The sequence below is a fragment of the Crinia signifera genome, chromosome 6 (genome assembly GCF_055691185.1).
Source record: "Crinia signifera chromosome 6, ASM5569118v1, whole genome shotgun sequence".
Lineage (NCBI taxonomy): Eukaryota > Metazoa > Chordata > Amphibia > Anura > Myobatrachidae > Crinia > Crinia signifera.
In genome coordinates, this window is record NC_139222.1 from 21068962 (window position 1) to 21085861 (window position 16900).

Sequence of the window (16900 nt, forward strand, 5' to 3'; positions counted from 1 at the left end):
TTCCTGCTGTCACTCTGTATCCCCTCTCTATGATCCTCAGTCTCTCCGCTCTGTACCCCCCTCTCTATGATCCCCAGTCTCTCCACTCTGTATCCCCTCTCTATGATCCTCAGTCTCTCGGCTCTGGACCCCCTCTCTATGATCTCCAGTCTCTCTGCTCGGTACCCCCCTCTCTATGATCTCCAGTCTCTCTGCTCTGTAACCCCTCTCTATGATCCTCAGTCTCTCTGCTCTGTAACCGCTCTCTATGATCCCCAGTCTCTCTGCTCTGTAACCCCTCTCTATGATCCCCTGTCTCTCGGCTCTGTATACCCTCTCTATGATGCCCAGTCTCTCCGCTCTGTATCCCCTCTCTATGATCCCCAGTCTCTCCCCTCTGTATCCCCTCTCTATGATCCCCAGTCTCTCCGCTCTGTATCCCCGCTCTATGATCCCCAGTCTCTCCGCTCTGTATCCCCTGTCTATGATCCCCAGACTCTCCGCTCTGTATCCCCTCTCTATGATCCTCAGTCTCTCCGCTCTGTATCCCCTGTCTATGATCCCCAGTCTCTCTGCTCTGTATCCCCTCTCTATGATCCCCAGTCTCTCCGCTCTGTATCCCCTCTCTATGATCCCCAGTCTCTCCCCTCTGTATCCCATCAGCCCCTCGAAATAAAAGGACCCCATTTACATTATTTTTACCAAAATAATGCGATAAAGGGTATTTTTACATTATTTTAGTTTCCCCTGAATGTACTAGCGGGCTTTTGGAGCAGTTTTTATGAAAGCAAAATAATAATAGTTCAGGCGCAAAACTTCTAAATAATCAATTACTCCAAATATATATATCACAATTCACTATGAGTGCTTATGATTGGTATATATGTGCAGCTACCAAGGCAACAGTAGTTAAAGAGCGAAAAAAGAACCAATTAAAGAGAGCGCATGTATACCAATGTATAAAGTTTTATTAAAAGACAATAATTAAAAATACATTAGTTAATATCAACCTTGTAATAAACCTATTAGGTATAATTGCCCCTTAGGCAAAATGTCCCAAGACCCGTGCTAATCATACAGTCTCTAATTGGCGCTTAGGGACCAATAGTCAATATAAATTCTGTAGGGTAAAACACATGTGCAGATCTAATGTTACTTGAATGGTATGCTTCCCAGAGCAAAATATCTCACCACTTGTCTGTCCCTCTTTAGAGGATATTAATTGCGGGCATTGATGGTTTTGTAATTCCACGCAAGAAAGTCTCCACATAGATGTATTTGCGGCCGTCTCAGAATCAGCGCTTACGGGGTCCTAGCAGTATCCGTTTGGCAGTGTGTGGGCTCCCGGCTCCATCTAGGTTGAGCGCTCCTCTGCAGCCGCACACCACGTGGCTGACAGGTGCTGTGTCAGTATTATTAGCCATGCCCCTCCTGCTATACCTCAACCCTCAGCACCGCACATCAGTTTCCTGACGGGCACCGGATGGGTGATCGGGCAGGTCCTAAGGTTAGGACGGTGGGGTTTTGATTGCCGCGGCTGAGGAGACATAATGGCAAGTCTCTGTGGAGATGGCAAGGGTGATGATATGCTCCTGGGTGGCCCAAGGAGGTGAGAAAACCTCTTTTACTTGACGCGTTTCTCCGTCTATGTATTCAGACGGTTTCCTCAGAAGGTATAAGAACCCATATCCTCTGCCTGTCTTATAAAGCACTCCTGCCCAATCAGCCTGAGGCTTTCATTTGCATACACCTGTTGTTTAATTAACTGTATCTCCAGGTGTAATCAACCTATGAAGTTTTGCACTTTTTAGCTCTTCTCATTATTTGGAGCAATTCTATTTAAACATACATAATTATAAACTCATATTATACTATATATAAAAAATGCATACACATACACAAATAAAAGTATCTATAAGTATTGGCATCGCTGAACGTAATCACCTTACTTCACTTTAATAACATTACTAGTCCTCAACAATAAATTGTTTATTTACATTCATTTGATCCAGCTCTTGCTGGTTCGAGTCACACATCAGACCAAACCCAACTGTGGGTGTGTATAAATATTTTTCTTTTTATCTTTATTTACATTTATTTTATTTTACATTTTTGTATTTTATTTGGATTTTTATTTATTTTTGGATTTATTTTTATTTTCATTTATTTACTATTTTTGATTATTTATTTATCTATATTTATTTATTCTCATTTATATTTTGATTATGGTTAAATTAACATTTATTATTATTATTATTATTATTATATATCTTTATGTTACCACTTTTAATTATAAAGCCTTTTATGCCTGGCACAATATAAAATATTCTAAAAAATCAATATAAAATAATATAAAAAAGAAATCTATTTATACACACCCACAGTTGGGTTTGGTCTGATGTGTGACTCGAACCAGCAATCGGAAGGTTGGTGTAAACTGAAGGTCCGGGTCTTTACCGTCGAGCCAAGAGCTGGCTCAAATGAATGTGAATAAACAATTAATGTTGAGGACTAATTAATGTAAATAAAGTGAAGTAAGGTGATTACGTTCAGCGATGCCAATACTTATAGATACTTTTATTTGTGTATGTATATGCATTTTTTATATATTGTATAATATGAGGTCATAATTGTTATGTATGTTTAACTAGAATTGCTCCAAATAACAGGATTTTGTACTTACCGTTAAATCCTTTTCTCCGATTCCACAGGTGTTACAGTGGGGAATAGAAGGTCGACTGCAGGGAGCATGGGCACTTTAATAATTTTCAGCCAGCTCTTCCCCTTCTACTTCCCCCAGACAGTCAAAAGAATTGTGCCCGGAGGGAGCTGGAAGATAGGAAAAACACTTCCCAGGAGGAGATGAGTACAAACAAAACACTCTTACACAGAACAACATAAGAAAAGAACTGAAATTGAAAAAGGTCAGAAAACACAAACTAGACCACACATACCATCGTGGAGAGTTTCAGCAAAGCCAACTGACTGAAACTCTAATCTTACTGGAACAGACCTATGGTGCTGTAGAAAACCAAAGAAAACAAACTGGTCTGAATGAAGCAAACAAGAACTTCAGCGCCGAGGCGGGCGTCCAGTGACACCTGTGGAATCGGAGAAAAGGATTTAACGGTAAGTACAAAATCCCATTTTCTCCTTCATCCACCAGGTGTCACTGGAGTAACAGTGGCGACATCCCAGAGCTCCCAACACAGGTGGGACAGCACTGAGATCCCATCAAAACCACGCGACCAAACTGAGAAGCAGGGTCTGTAATGGTATCAAATTGGTAGAACCTGACAAAGGTCTTCCTACTCGACCAGGTAGCAGCCCAGCAGAGCTGCTGAATGGAAACCCCTTGGGCAGCCGCCCAAGAGGGACCTTCCGAGCGCGTAGAGTGCGCCGATATGGTAGAAGGAGAATGAAGAGCCTCCGCGTTGTACGCCTGTCTGATGGTCAGACAAATCCACCGAGATAGCGTCTGTTTGGTTGCAGGCCAATCTCTTTTTACCGGATCGTAGACCACGAACAAAGCATCGGTCTTTCTAATGGAGGCCGTCCTTTCTACATAGATATGGAGGGTCTGCACCACATCCAAAAACTCGTCAACCGGAGAATCCCCCTCAAATGCCGGGACTACAATGGGCTGGTTTATGTGAAAGGCTGTAACCACTTTAGGCAGAAAAGCCTTGCAGGTTCCGTCCTGTCCGGGTGAAAGATCAGGAATGGTGGTTTACAAGAAAGCGCCCGTACCTAGGTCACAGACCCTCCTTGCGGAGGGCAAGGCCAAAAGGAGCACAGTCTTCCATGTAAGATATTTTAATTCCACCGATTCTAGAGGTTCGAACAAAGAGGATTGGAGAAAGGTTAAAACCAAATCCAAGTCCCATGGTTCCAAGTCCCATGGTGCGGTAGGAGCCCTAAAAGGGGGTTGAATACGGAGGACCCCATGGAAAAAGGTCTGTACCTCCAAAAGTAAGGCCAAACGGCTCTGGAAATATACAGACAAGGCCGATACTTGTACCTTGAGGGAGCCCAGCCTCAAGCCTGTGGACAGGCCTGCTTGTAAGAAGAGAAGGAGTCTCGACTTTTTGAACAACTTTGGTGAGACACCCCGCCCCTCCCACCAATTGATGTAAGCTCTCCAGATACGGTAATAGTGGAGAGATGTCACCTCTTTCCTGGCCCTCAGCATCATAGGGATAACCGTAGCCGGAATCCCTGCCTTCCTCAGAATGGACTTCTCAGTACCCACGCCATCAAATGATGTTCCAGGCTCTGATGGTAGAAAGGGCCTTGACCGAGCAGATCCTCCTGCAGAGGCAATGGCCATGGTTCGTCGACAAACATGGACGTGAGGTTTGTGTACCAAGACCTGCGCGGCCAATACGGTGCTATCAGAAGAACCGTGGCCGCCTCCCTCTGAATGCGCTGTAGCAGCCGCGGAAGCAGAGGGAATGGAGGAAACAGATACACAAACCGGTAAGGCCAAGGCATTGTCAGGGCATCTACTCCCACTGCTCATGGATCTCGAGTCCGAGCTCCGTATAGGGGCAACTGGTGATTGTGTCCAGACGCTATGAGGTTGACTTGAGGGAGACCCCACCTCCTCACCAGTTGCTCGAACACCTGAGGATGCAGACACCACTCTCCGGGGTGCATGTCGTGTCGGCTCAGGAAGTCTGCCTCCCAGTTTTCGACCCCTGGGAGGAATACTGTGGAAATAGCCTGAGCGTTGTCCTGGGCCCAGAGGAGTATCCGACTGACCTCTCGTGGCTGCGAGTGCCGGCCTGCTTGTTTATATATGCCACTGCCGTGGCACCCTCTCTAGTAGAGGGACCGGGCTCTACTCACCCCTGCCAGGCTGGCCGGTGGGTAGTGTGGCTGGTGGGAGATCAGGACACGCGCCGCACGCATCAGTGTCTCTGTCCACTCCGGAAACTGTGGTTTCCTCAGCCGGGGCCAGAGCACAAGCCGCATGCAGCTGCGAACTGGTCCCCCCGGCAGCTCCAACGGCAAGGTCAGACAGAGGCAGAGGCTGTCTGACCCTCCTCTTGCTGATTGCAGAGTAAAAAAATAAAGAAATTCTCCTGAACTTGCCCTGGAGCAAGCCAGGAGTGTGCCTAGCTCCCGCAGGGCACAACATAAGACTGACTGTCTGGGGGAAGTAGAAGGGGAGGAGCTGGCCACAAAATTCTTAAAGTGCCCATGCTCCCTGCAGTCGCCCTTTTATTCCCCACTGTTACTCCAGTGAGGTGCCACAGGTGGATGAAGGAGAAAATGAGAATACCTAAAAAGTGAAAACTTCATAGGTTGATTACACCTGGAGATACAGTTAATTAAACAACAGGTGTATACAAATGAAAGCCCCAGGCTGATTGGGCAGGAGTGCTTTATAAGACAGGCAGAGGATATGGGTTCTTATACCTTCTGAGGAAACCGTCTGAATACATAGACGGAGAAACGCGTCAAGAAAAAGAGGTTCTCTCACCTCCTTGGGCCACCCAGGAGCATATCATCACCCTTGCCATCTCCACAGAGACTTGCCATTACGTCTCCTCAGCCCCGGCAATCAAAACCCCACCGTCCAAACCTTAGGACCTGCCCGATCACCCATCCGGTGCCCGTCAGGAAACTGATGTGCGGTGCTGAGGGTTGAGGTATAGCAGGAGGGGCACGGCTAATAATACTGTCACAGCACCTGCCAGCCACGTGGTGTGCGGCTGCAGAGGACCGCTCAACCTAGACGGAGCCGGGAGCCCACACACTGCCAAACGGATACTGCTAGGACCCCGTAAGCGCCGAGTCTTAAACGGCCGCAAATACATCTGTGTGGAGACTTTCTTGCGTGGAATTACAAAACCATCAATGCCCGCAATTAATATCCTCTAAAGAGGGAAAGACAAGTGGTGAGATCTTTTGCTCTGGGAAGCATACCATTCAAGTAACATTAGATCTGCACATGTGTTTTACCCTACAGGATTTATATTGACTATTGGTCCCTAAGCGCCAATTAGAGACTGTGATTAGAACGGGTCTTGGGACATTGCTAATTGTCAACGGGACACCGCAAGTGATTATTCCTCACCTGTGCTGGTATCTGTAGGGATTTCCTCCTCCTTACACTGCTGATCATCCCTCATATATGTGTCTTCTGTCTCTGTATCTTCTTTCTTATCTGTCACACAAGACTCTTCTCCTTCTGCCTTAATATCAGTCACATCCGTCTCTTCTTCTCCCTTTATTTCTTCGGCCTTAATATCAGACAAATCTTCACAATGAACCTAAAAAAATATCACATTAGTATTGTCTGATGTTATGGAGATAGAATATCAGTGTATAAGACACACACACACACACAACTGCTGCAATTCATATAGTGACAGTCACTTTGTTATATTGAGGAGACCCTAATTCCCACCTACCTGATCCTCCTGTGGGGTCCTGTGAGTCTCCTCTGTACAGTGCTGGGAATACAGAGGGCGGGGACATCTCTCTGGGGTATCTCTGTTACTGGGCCCATCTGTAGGAGACACGCAGTGACTGAGGACATGGTATATATGTGATTATCCTGGAAATACAGAGGACGGGGACATCTCTCTGGGGTATCTCTGTTACTGGCCCCATCTGTAGGAGACACACAGTGACTGAGGACATGGTATATATGTGATTATCCTGGGAATACAGAGGACGGGGACATCTCTCTGGGGTATCTCTGTTACTGGGCCCATCTGTAGGAGACACGCAGTGACTGAGGACATGGTATATATGTGATTATCCTGGGAATACAGAGGACGGGGACATCTCTCTGGGGTATCTCTGTTACTGGGCCCATCTGTAGGAGACACGCAGTGACTGAGGACATGGTATATATGTGATTATCCTGGGAATACAGAGGACGGGGACATCTCTCTGGGATATCTCTGTTACTGGGCCCATCTGTAGGAGACACACAGTGACTGAGGACATTGTATACATGTGATTATCCTGGGAAGACAGAGGACGGGGACATCTCTCTGGGGTATCTCTGTTACTGGGCCCATCTGTAGGAGACACGCAGTGACTGAGGACATGGTATATATGTGATTATCCTGGGAATACAGAGGACGGGGACATCTCTCTGGGGTATCTCTGTTACTGGGCCCATCTGTAGGAGACACGCAGTGACTGAGGACATGGTATATATGTGATTATCCTGGGAATACAGAGGACGGGGACATCTCTCTGGGGTATCTCTGTTACTGGGCCCATCTGTAGGAGACACGCAGTGACTGAGGACATGGTATATATGTGATTATCCTGGGAATACAGAGGACGGGGACATCTCTCTGGGGTATCTCTGTTACTGGGCCCATCTGTAGGAGACACACAGTGACTGAGGACATTGTATATATGTGATTAGCAGATGTGCGATTATATAGGGGGCCCCCATACCTGCTCTACCATGTGCAATAAAATGTAATCTCTGCTTACCCAGTGATGTGAGGGGCCGGTGAATCTCCATCATCACGTCCTTGTACAGATCCTTGTGTTCCTCTATATACTCCCACTCCTCCATAGAGAGATAGACAGTGACATCCTGACACCTTATAGGAACCTGACACACACAATGATACAGTCATCACTCAGACCACATCCCCAGGGGTTACTGTATAATGTCCCATTGCCGGCAGTCTCCGGACACATCCCCGGTGTTACTGTATAACTGTATAACGTCCCATTCCCAGCAGTCACCTCTCCAGTCACATCCCCCGGTGTTACTGTATAACGTCCCATTCCCATTGGTCACCTCTCCGGTCACATCCCCCCGGTGTTACTGTATAATGTCCCATTCCCAGCAGTCACCTCTCCGGTCACATCCCCCCGGTGTTACTGTATAACGTTCCATTCCCAGCAGTCATCTCTCCGGTCACATCCCCCGGTGTTACTGTATACCGTCCCATTCACAGCAGTCACCTCTCCGGTCACATCCCCCAGTGCTACTGTATAACATCCCATTCCCAGCAGTCACCTCTCCGGTCACATCCCCCGGTGTTACTGTATAACGTCCCATTCCCAGCAGTCACCTCTCCGGTCACATCCCCCGGTGTTACTGTATAATGTCCCATTCCCAGCAGTCACCTCTCCGGTCACATCCCCCAGTGCTACTGTATAACATCCCATTCCCAGCTGTCACCTCTCCGGTCACATCCCCTGGTGTTACTGTATAACGTCCCATTCCCAGCAGTCACCTCTCCGGTCACATCCCCCGATGTTACTGTATAATGTCCCATTCCCGGCAGTCACATCCCCCGGTGTTACTCTATAATGTCCCATTCCCAGCAGTCACCTCTCTTGTCACATCCCCCGTGTTACTGTATAATGTCCCATTCCCAGCAGTCACATCCCCCGGTGTTACTGTATAATGTCCCATTCCCGGCAGTCACCTCTCTGGTCACATCCCCCGGTGTTACTGTATAAAGTCCCATTCCCAGCAGTCACCTCTCCGGTCACATCCCCCGGTGTTACCGTATAATGTCCCATTCTCGGAAGTCACCTCTCCAGGCACATCCCCGGTGTTGCTGTATAATATCCCATTTCCGGCAGTCTCCGGTCACATCCTCCGGTGTTACTGTATAACGTCCCATTCCCAGCAGTCACCTCTCCGGTCATATCCCCCGGTGTTATACTGTATAACGTCCCATTCCGAGCAGTTACCTCTCCGGTCACTCCTCCCTCCGTGTTACTATATAATATCCCCTTCCCAGCAGTCACCTCTCTGTTCATATCCCCCAGTACTACTGTATAAATGTCCCATTCCAAGCAGTCACCTCTCCAGTCAGCAGTTGATTGATCTTGTTAGTGAGTTCCAAGATCTTCTGCTCATTGTCTTTCCCATGTATCTGTGAGTAAGGTGGAGGCACCATGATGGGAATCTGGGTCCTCTTCTGTCCTTCTGACACACAGTGATGGCTACTGGGTGTCTCATGATCACCAGAGGTCTTCTTCACTACTGTGTAACCCTGTGTATAAGAAAATACACTATCACTGTAGACACTCCCAGTTATGACCCTCTATTACTTCTATAAGTGATGTCACAGTGACACTCCCAGATCCCCTCACCTCCCCAGTCACGTCCCTGTATTATTACTATAGATATAAGTGATGTCACGGTGACACTCCCAGATCCCCTCACCTCCCCAGTCACGTCTCTGTATTATTACTATAGATAAGTGATGTCACAGTGACGCTCCCAGATCCCCTCACCACCCCAGTCACGTCCCTGTATTATTACTATAGATATAAGTGATGTCACAGTGACACTCCCGGATCCCCTCACCTCCCCAGTCACTTCCCTCTATTATTACTATAGATATAAGTGATGTCACAGTGACGCTCCCAGATCCCCTCACCTCCCCAGTCACGTCCCTGTATTATTACTATAGATATAAGTGATGTCACAGTGACGCTCCCGGATCCCCTCACCTCCCCAGTCACATCCCTGTATTATTACTATAGATATAAGTGATGTCACAGTGACCCTCCCAGATCCTCTCACCTCCCCAGTCACGTCCCTGTATTATTACTATAGATATAAGTGATGTCACAGTGACACTCCCAGATCCCCTCACCTCCCCAGTCACCTCCCTGTATTATTACTATAGATATAAGTGATGTCACCGTGACACTCCCGGATCCCCTCACCTCCCCAGTCACGTCCCTGTATTATTACTATAGATATATGTGACATCACAGTGATGCTCTCAGATCCCCTCACTTCTTCAGTCACATCCCTGTAATATTACTATAGATATAAGTGATGTCTCAGTGACGCTCCCAGATCAACTCACCTCCCGGTATTATTATTATAGATATAAGTGAGGTCACAGTGACGCTCCCAGATCCCTTCACCTCCCCAGTGACGTCCCTGTATTATTACTATAGATATAAGTGATGTCACGGTGACACTCCCGGATCCCCTCACCTCCCCAGTCACGTCCCTGTATTATTACTATAGATATAAGTGATGTCACAGTGACACTCCCAGATCCCCTCACCTCCCCAGTCAAGTCCCTGTATTATTACTATAGATACAAGTGATGTCACAGTGACACTCCCATATCCCCTCACCTCCCCAGTCACGTCCCTGTATTATTACTATAGATAAGTGATGTCACAGTGACGCTCCAAGATCCCCTCACCTCCCCTGTCACTGTATTATTACTATAGATATAAGTGATTTCACCGTGACACTCCCGGATCCCCTGACCTCCCCAGTCACGTCCCTGTATTATTACTATAGATATATGTGATTTCACAGTGATGCTCCCAGATCCCCTCACCTCCCCAGTCACATCTCTGTATTATTACTATAGATAAGTGATATCACAGTGACACTCCCAGATCCCCTCACCTCCCCAGTCACGTCCCTGTATTATTACTATAGATATAAGTGATGTCACGGTGACACTCCCAGATCCCCTCACCTCCCCAGTCACGTCTCTGTATTATTACTATAGATAAGTGATGTCACAGTGACGCTCCCAGATCCCCTCACCACCCCAGTCACGTCCCTGTATTATTACTATAGATATAAGTGATGTCACAGTGACACTCCCGGATCCCCTCACCTCCCCAGTCACTTCCCTCTATTATTACTATAGATATAAGTGATGTCACAGTGACGCTCCCAGATCCCCTCACCTCCCCAGTCACGTCCCTGTATTATTACTATAGATATAAGTGATGTCACAGTGACGCTCCCGGATCCCCTCACCTCCCCAGTCACATCCCTGTATTATTACTATAGATATAAGTGATGTCACAGTGACCCTCCCAGATCCTCTCACCTCCCCAGTCACGTCCCTGTATTATTACTATAGATATAAGTGATGTCACAGTGACACTCCCAGATCCCCTCACCTCCCCAGTCACCTCCCTGTATTATTACTATAGATATAAGTGATGTCACCGTGACACTCCCGGATCCCCTCACCTCCCCAGTCACGTCCCTGTATTATTACTATAGATATATGTGACATCACAGTGATGCTCTCAGATCCCCTCACTTCTTCAGTCACATCCCTGTAATATTACTATAGATATAAGTGATGTCTCAGTGACGCTCCCAGATCAACTCACCTCCCGGTATTATTATTATAGATATAAGTGAGGTCACAGTGACGCTCCCAGATCCCTTCACCTCCCCAGTGACGTCCCTGTATTATTACTATAGATATAAGTGATGTCACGGTGACACTCCCGGATCCCCTCACCTCCCCAGTCACGTCCCTGTATTATTACTATAGATATAAGTGATGTCACAGTGACACTCCCAGATCCCCTCACCTCCCCAGTCAAGTCCCTGTATTATTACTATAGATACAAGTGATGTCACAGTGACACTCCCATATCCCCTCACCTCCCCAGTCACGTCCCTGTATTATTACTATAGATAAGTGATGTCACAGTGACGCTCCAAGATCCCCTCACCTCCCCTGTCACTGTATTATTACTATAGATATAAGTGATTTCACCGTGACACTCCCGGATCCCCTGACCTCCCCAGTCACGTCCCTGTATTATTACTATAGATATATGTGATTTCACAGTGATGCTCCCAGATCCCCTCACCTCCCCAGTCACATCTCTGTATTATTACTATAGATAAGTGATGTCACAGTGACGCTCCCAGATCCCCTCACCTCCCCAGTCACGGCCCTGTATTATTACTATAGATATAAGTGATGTCACAGCGACGCTCCCGGATCCCCTCACCTCCCCAGTCACGGCCCTTTATTATTACTATAGATATAAGTGATGTCACAGTGACACTCCCAGATCCCCTCACCTCCCCAGTCACGTCCCTGTATTATTACTATAGATATATGTGATTTCACAGTGATGCTCCCAGATCCCCTCACCTCCCCAGTCACATCTCTGTATTATTACTATAGATATAAGTGATGTCACGGTGACACTCCCAGATCCCCTCACCTCCCCCGTCACATCCCTGTATTATTACTATACATATAAGTGATGTCACAGTGACCCTCCCAGATCCCCTCACCTTCCCAGTCACGTCCCTGTATTATTACTATAGATATAAGTGATGTCACAGTGACACTCCCAGATCCCCTCACCTCCCCAGTCACGTCCCTGTATTATTACTATAGCTATAAGTGATGTCACAGTGACGCTCCCAGATCCCCTCACCTCCCGGTATTATTATTATAGATATAAGTGAGGTCACAGTGACGCTCCCAGATCCCTTCATCTCCCCAGTGACGTCCCTGTATTATTACTATAGATATAAGTGATGTCACGGTGACACTCCCGGATCCCCTCACCTCCCCCGTCACGTCCCTGTATTATTACTATAGATATAAGTGATGTCACAGTGACGCTCCCAGATCCCCTCACCTCCCCCGTCACTGTATTACTATAGATATAAGTGATGTCACCGTGACACTCCCGGATCCCCTCACCTCCCCAGTCACGTCCCTGTATTATTACTATAGATATATGTGATGTCACAGTGATGTCCCAGATCCCCTCACTTCTTCAGTCACATCCCTGTAATATTACTATAGATATAAGTGATGTCACAGTGACACTCGCAGATAAGCTCACCTCTCTGTATTATTACTATAGATATAAGTGAGGTCACAGCGACGCTCCCAGATCCCCTCACCTCCCGGTGTTATTATTATAGATATAAGTGAGGTCACAGTGACGCTCCCAGATCCCTTCACCTCCCCAGTCACGTCCCTGTATTATTACTATAGATATAAGTGACGTCACAGTGACGCTCCCAGATCCCTTCACCTCCCCAGTCACGTCCCTGTATTATTACTAGAGACAGGATTATATGCAACAAAAAAAGCTCGAAATATGCATGAAAAGCTTCAAAATATGCAAAATAAAAAATATACAGTTATTTATAGTTTTTTATTTAAATCAGCATACAATTAGTAAGCAGTATATCACCAGCAGTAATATATATATATATATATATATATATATATATATATATATATATATATATATATATATATATATATATATATATATAATGCCCCCAGCAGATAAATGGATAGAATGCCCCCAGCAGATAAATGGTTAGAATGCCCCCAGCAGATAAATGGATAGAATGCCCCCAGCAGATAAATGGATAGAATGCCCCCAGCAGATAAATGGATAGAATGCCCCCAGCAGATAAATGGATAGAATGCCCCCAGCAGTAAAATGGATAGAATGCCCCCAGCAGATAAATTGATATATGAGGTTCAATGTAGATAAATGTAAGGTTATGCACCTTGGGAGACACAACCAGTGTGCAAGTTACAACCTTAGCGGAGAGGAACTGGGTAATTCCATACTTGAAAAGGATCTAGGAACCCAAATAGACAGCAGACTGGGATGTAGTGCCCATTGTAATGTAGCTCCAAAAAAGGCCAACAAAATTCTGGCATGTATTAAGAGGGGAATGAAAACTAGGGACTCAAGGGTAATTATGCCACTATATAAAGCATTGGTGAGACCTCACCTAGAGTACGGAGTACAGTTCTGGGCCCCACACTATAAAAAGGACATCATAGAATTAGAAAAAGTCCAAAGGCGAGCAACAAAGCTTATTAGGGGAATGGAGAATTTAAGCTACAGGGAGAGATTAAGCAATTTGGGACTATTTACATTAGAAAAGAGATGTTTAAGGGGGACATGCTCAACATGTACAAGTATATCAAGGGTCAATATAAGGAACTGTCACACACCCTCTTTTCTACTAGAAAGGAATCTAGGACGCGAGGGCATGAGTATAGATTAGAAGAAAAAAAATTTCATTCAGCTAGTGGAAAGAATTTCTTTACGGTCAGAACAGTCAAACTCTGGAACTCTCTTCCCAGAGAGGTGGGAACGGCTGGCTCATTAAATGCGTTCAAGGCAAAGTTGGACAAACATTTACTGGAGAAAAACATCCATGGGTACAAATAAGAAATATAATTTGTCTGTAAAATACCAGAACCTACCAAATCAGCAATGGATATCTATACCAGGTTGAACTAGATGGACGCAAGTCTTTTTTCAGCCTTACCTACTATGTAACTATAATGCCCCCAGCAGATAAATGGATATAATGCCCCCAGATATAAGTGATGTCACAGTGACACTCCCAGATCCCCTCACCTCCCCAGTCACGTCCCTGTATTATTACTATAGATGTAAGTGACGTCACAGTGACGCTCCCAGAACCCCTCACCTCCCCAGTCACGTCCCTGTATTATTACTATAGATATATGTGATGTCACAGTGATGCTCCCAGATCCCCTCACCTCCCCAGTCACGTCCCTGTATTATTACTATAGCTATAAGTGATGTCACGGTGACACTCCCAGATCCCCTCACCTCCCCAGTCACGTCCCTGTATTATTGCTATAGATATAAGTGACGTCACAGTGACTCCCAGATCCCCTCACCTCCCCAGTCACGTCCCTGTATTATTACTATAGATATAAGTGATGTCACAGTGACACTCCCAGATCCCCTCACCTCCCCAGTCACGTCCCTGTATTATTACTATAGATGTAAGTGATGTCACAGTGACACTCCCAGATCCCCTCACCTCCCCAGTCAGCAGGTAGATGATCTCCAGGGTGATATTTAGTATCCTGTCAGTCATGTGACTCTGGTTCTTGTACATCCTCGAGGAATCAGTAAGGTGTCTCATCCTCACCGCTCTGTTGTCCTGGAGTAAATATAAGAATTACAATAAACACCACACAGTACACATGAAACATATTAGATAAAGGTAAGAGAAATCCACATAGAGGCACAACAGCAGCTTCTAATGTTTCCCCACATTTAAATATATATCGTATAGAGAACAACAGGTACATGTGTAGTATAGGATATAATAGCACTGCTATGTCCATTGTAGTGAATGATCTTAAAATAAAATGTAGTAATAGGCACCAAAGGCTGCTCGCTCTGTATAATCATCATTATACTAATAATATTAAGAAATCAGAGACTGGTAATCAAGGAATAAGAAAATATATAATAATCATCATCACCACACAGAGGCTGCTCAACTGTACAATAATAAAAACAACACACAAGAGTCTGCTCCCCCTCTATAACATTTGTAACAGGCCACTCCCCCTGTATGAATAGGACACTACAGGCCGCTCCTCCTGTACTATGGGACACCACAGGCCGCTCCCCCTGTATGAACGGGACACCGCAGGCCGCTCCCCCTGTATGAACGGGACACCCCAGGCCCTTCCCCTTGTGTGAACGGGACACCGCAGGCCGCCCCCCCTGTGTGAACGGGACACCCCAGGCCGCCCCCCCCTGTGTGAACGGGACACCCCAGGCCGCTCCCCCTGTGTGAACGGGACACCCCAGGCCGCCCCCCCTGTGTGAACGGGACACCCCAGGCCGCTCCCCCTGTGTGAACGGGACACCGCAGGCCGCCCCCCCTGTGTGAACGGGACACCCCAGGCCGCTCCCCCTGTGTGAACGGGACACCGCAGGCCGCCCCCCCCTGTGTGAACGGGACACCCCAGGCCGCTCCCCCTGTGTGAACGGGACACCCCAGGCCGCTCCCCCTGTGTGAACGGGACACCCCAGGCCGCTCCCCCTGTGTGAACGGGACACCCCAGGCCGCTCCCCCCTGTGTGAACGGGACACCGCAGGCCGCTCCCCCTGTGTGAACGGGACACCGCAGGCCGCTCTCGCTGTGTGAACGGGACACCGCAGGCCGCTCTCGCTGTGTGAACGGGACACCGCAGGCCGCTCTCGCTGTGTGAACGGGACACCGCAGGCCGCTCTCGCTGTGTGAACGGGACACCGCAGGCCGCTCTCGCTGTGTGAACGGGACACCGCAGGCCGCTCCCCCTGTTTGAATGGGAAACCGCAGGCTGCTCCCCTGTATGAACAGGACACCACAGGCTGCTCCCCTGTATGAACAGGACACCACAGGCTGCTCCCCTGTATGAACAGGACACCACAGGCTGCTCCCCTGTATGAACAGGACACCACAGGCTGCTCCCCCTGTATAATAACACCAGGGCAGCACAATACCATCACCTGCTGACAGATACAGCAATGTCTTCTCTCGGTCCCCCGTAACTTAATCACCGTGGCTGCTGGAAGTGAGAGGCCTCAGGTAAGATCAGCAGCGCTGCCCCAGCAGGGAGCCGAGATGCTGCGGCTGCCGTCACTCTACGCGGGGATTGGTCTTCGGCAAAATGGCCGCCGCTCCGTCGCAAATGGGACAGGTGTTATGGAGCCTTATTAGTCATATATACAGCATGGAATCTATCATCTAAAGGTGACCTCACATCACATAACTCTCTCTGTTGATTCTCCCGGGGGCAGTTACCTCTCCTAGCAGTCCGGCTGTGATGTCTCAGTGTCCTCATACAGCGGCGGCCATTTTGTTGTGGGTTGAACTCAGCTCCCAGAATCCCCCGCGGCTGTAGCCATAATGTATTTCCTGTGTGGGGCAGAGTGGGAGGAGCTGTGTTACCAGGGAAACGTCCCTTCCTGGTGTGCATGGCAGGCAGGAGGGAGAGTGCTGCAGCTGGCACCAGGTGACCCCAGGGAGAGACAGCTGAGTCCTCCCAGCCCTAGCTGTGGTGCTGCAAGGCAGAGACTGGTGTGCATGCTGGGACTTGTAGTTCTCCACCCTTTTCTTTACTATTCAGCCATGCCCAGGTGTGTATGTATGAGGTGTAATGCTGGGCGGTGACTGTGGGTATAGGGGTATATGTGCCGGGCATAAGGTGTGTGTATATATATATATATATATATATATATATATATATATATATATATTGAAAAAAAGTAATTGAAAGACTGCGCTTAGCTGTTATTCCCTCAGAGTGCCAGTATAGAGAGTCCCTTATATATCAAACGAAGGGATGAGATACACCAAAGT